We start from the raw sequence: 3359 nt of genomic DNA, 5'->3' as shown, positions 1-3359 counted from the left end.
CTCACTAACTCTGATGGGATTAATTTGTGACATCAACAGCCTGTATAAAAGCATGGCCCTTACTGGGACAGTCACGTTTGATGGTTTCTGTCATACCCATACCTCCAGAGCAATTTGATCTGCTAAGAAGAATCTTTTCAGAATGGAAGTTACAAATGTAAGTAGTTTTATGGCTAATTTTTGAAACATTTAGATGCAAAATGGAGTTTGTAACATTCTTGTCTGTTTGCTTGTTTGTCTGACTATTTGTTTTCTTTCACTAGAATGAATTGACAGACTCAGAATGTTACAGACACCATTTTGCATTTTACTATCAGACACAAACATGCATGCCTGGATTTGCAGCACTGACATGCCTGAACAAGTCTACTTGCTACCTGGCTGGTTGTCTCTTGTGAGCATTTTAACTCCTGTTAATATTCCTTGTCTTTTTGCTGTAGTGGGGGCAGAATAAATTTTATTAAGGCCATGCTTCATATGGTTACATGTATATGTGGTTTTGCGGGCTCAATTGAGAAAATATGTGTCTTTAAATTTTTACAAAGGTAAAAACCAACTGCGGGTTTTAAATGGTCCCCCCCTGCATTCGAGAAAATGATTTTAAAACCTCCTAGAAATAAATACCTTTTAGAAAAAGGGGGTTAAATGCAAGCCCTGGCTGTCTTCTAGGGGCTCCTTTTTTCCCAGCTTTTGAGGCACTGATTTTTAAAACTCCACAAAATTAAAAGCATCATTAGGCTAGAATGATTAGAAATAAATAACATTTTTTTATTTCACAGCTCCCCAAAGTAGGGCTTATTTACCAAAAACACAGGCCTCTGTTAATTATTTACTTGATTTAGCTTTTTCTGTTAGTTTTATTTATTTATTTATTTAATTTATTTTATTATATTTGTATACCGCCCTTCTCCCGAAGGACTCAGGGCGGTGAACAGGGCATACATAAAAATACAGAATACAAGAATTAAAGAGAATTAAATAGTAGCCCAGCTAAAACAATCAATAATAATATAAAAATCCCCATTAAAACCCCAACACATCCCCCATCAGGCCAGGCCGGCTTGTTCAAATAGATGGGTCTTCAGACTGCGTCGGAAGGAGCGAAGGTCAGGTGCCATCCGGAGCTCGACTGGCAACTGATTCCATAAAGCCGGAGCGCCCACAGAGAAGGCCCTCCCCCTGGGGGCCACCAGCCGACATTCTCTGACCGGAGGCACCCTGAGGAGGCCCTCTCTGTGGGAACGCACAGGGCGGAGGGAAGTTGACGCCGGCAGCAGTTTTGAATGTCCATAGAATTAGTCTAGGGTTAAGCTAATCATGTACCCAGAGGCTTGACTGCCTTGACTTATTGATGGGGGTTAGGTTCAACAAGCCTTATCTGAAAATAGGGCGGCTAGGGTTACTCTTGCTTATCTTGATGGGCTTAGGCCAACATGTCACTTCCGCTCACCTTATCTGAAAATAGGGCGGTTACTTCTGCATACGGCCATGATCTGCTGATGTAATCACCACCACATAGGTTTGTTTACTTTGATGACATCACTGATCAAAACTGCTGATAATTTTCATTAAAAAAGGTATACACTATTACTACTGGGGAATTCATTAAATTTGCAGATGACACTAAGCTGGTAGGAATAGCCAACACCCTAGAAGACAAGTTCAAGATCCAAAAAGATCTTGATAGACTTGAACAATGGACCCTATCCAATAAAATGAAATTTAATGTGGAGAAAAGCAAAGTTTTAACTTAGGCAAGAAAAATCATAGGAACAAGTACAGATTAGGCAAAACCTGGCTCAAAACCAGTAACTGTGAGAGGCACCTTGGAGTCCTAGTGGATGATCACTTAAATATGAGGCAGCAGTGTCTGGCAACAGCCAAAAAAGCAAATACAATCCTTGGTTGCATAAATAGAGGCATAGAATAAAAACATGAGAAATATTAGTACCACTTTATAAAACCTTAGTAAGACTGTATCTAGTTTTGGTCACATTACAAAAAAAGATGTTGAGACTTTGGAAAAAGTGCAGAGAAGAGCAACTAAGATGATTACAGCCTTGGAGACTAAAAAATATGAAGAATGGTTGCAGAAATTGGGTATGGCTATTTCTAGAGAAAAGAAGGACTGGTGGTGGTGGTGGGACATAATAGCAGTATTCCAGTATTTGAGAAGTTGCCAGGGAGTCAACTTATTTTCCAAAGCACCAAAAGGCAAAAAAAGAAAAGAAACAATGGATGGAAACTAATCAAGGAGTGAAGCAACCTGGAATTAGAGAAACTTTCTAAAATTGAGAAAAAATAACCAGTGGAACAGCTTGCCTTAGAACAGGGGTCTTCAAACTTGGCCCTTTTATGACTTATGGACTTCAAGTCCCAGAATTCCTTGCCAACCACGCTGGCTGAGGAATTCTGGGAGTTGAAGTCCACAAGTCATAAAAGGGACATGTTTGAAGACCCCTGCTTTAGAACTTGTGGGTGCTCCAACACTGGAGGCTTTTAAGAAGAGACAGCCACTTGTCTGAAATGGTATAGGCCAGGGGTAGGCAGCCTTGGCTCTTTTATGACTCTGGGACTTCAACTTACAGAATTCTGGGAGTTGAAGTCCATTAGTCATAAAAGAGCCAAGGTTGCCTACCTCTGGTATAGGCTCTCCTGCTTGAGCAGAGGGTTGGGCTAGAAGAACTCCAAGGCTTCTTCCAGCTCTATTCTGATTAATAATTCTGACTTGATTCTGTAGAGATCTGCAGCTGGGCCAAATGGGGTGGGGACCTTTTCTGTGTCCCATCAAATATCTCAGCAGAATTCAGTATTATAAAATTTGGTAAGATTTTGGACCACCTACAAAGGGAGTAATAATAATAATAATAATAATAATAATAATAATAATAATAATAATAATAATAATAATAATAATAATAATAATAATAATAATAATAATAATAATAATGATAGAGTTGGAAGGGACCTTGGAGGTCTTCTAGTTCAACCCCCTGCTCAGGCAAGAAACCCTATACCATTTCAGACAAATGGCTGTCCAGTCTCTTCTTAAAAACTTCCAGTGTTGGAGCATTCACCACTTCTGGAGGCAGGTTGTTCCACTGGTTAATTGTTCTAACTGTCAGGAGGTTTCTCCTTAGTTCTAGGTTGCTTCTCTCCTTGATTAGTTTCCATCCGTTGCTTCTTGTCCTGCCCTCAGGTGCTTTGGAGAATAGCTTGACTCCCTCTTCTTTGTGGTAGCCCCTGAGATATTGAAACACTGCTATCATGTCACCACTCACCCTTCTCTTCGTTAAACTACATATACCCAATTCCAGCAACCGTTCCTTATATGTTTTAGCCTCCAGTCCCCTAATCAT

The sequence above is a fragment of the Vipera berus genome (genome assembly GCF_964194415.1).
Source record: "Vipera berus genome assembly, chromosome: Z".
NCBI lineage: Eukaryota > Metazoa > Chordata > Lepidosauria > Squamata > Viperidae > Vipera > Vipera berus.
This window is presented reverse-complemented; position numbering follows the sequence as displayed.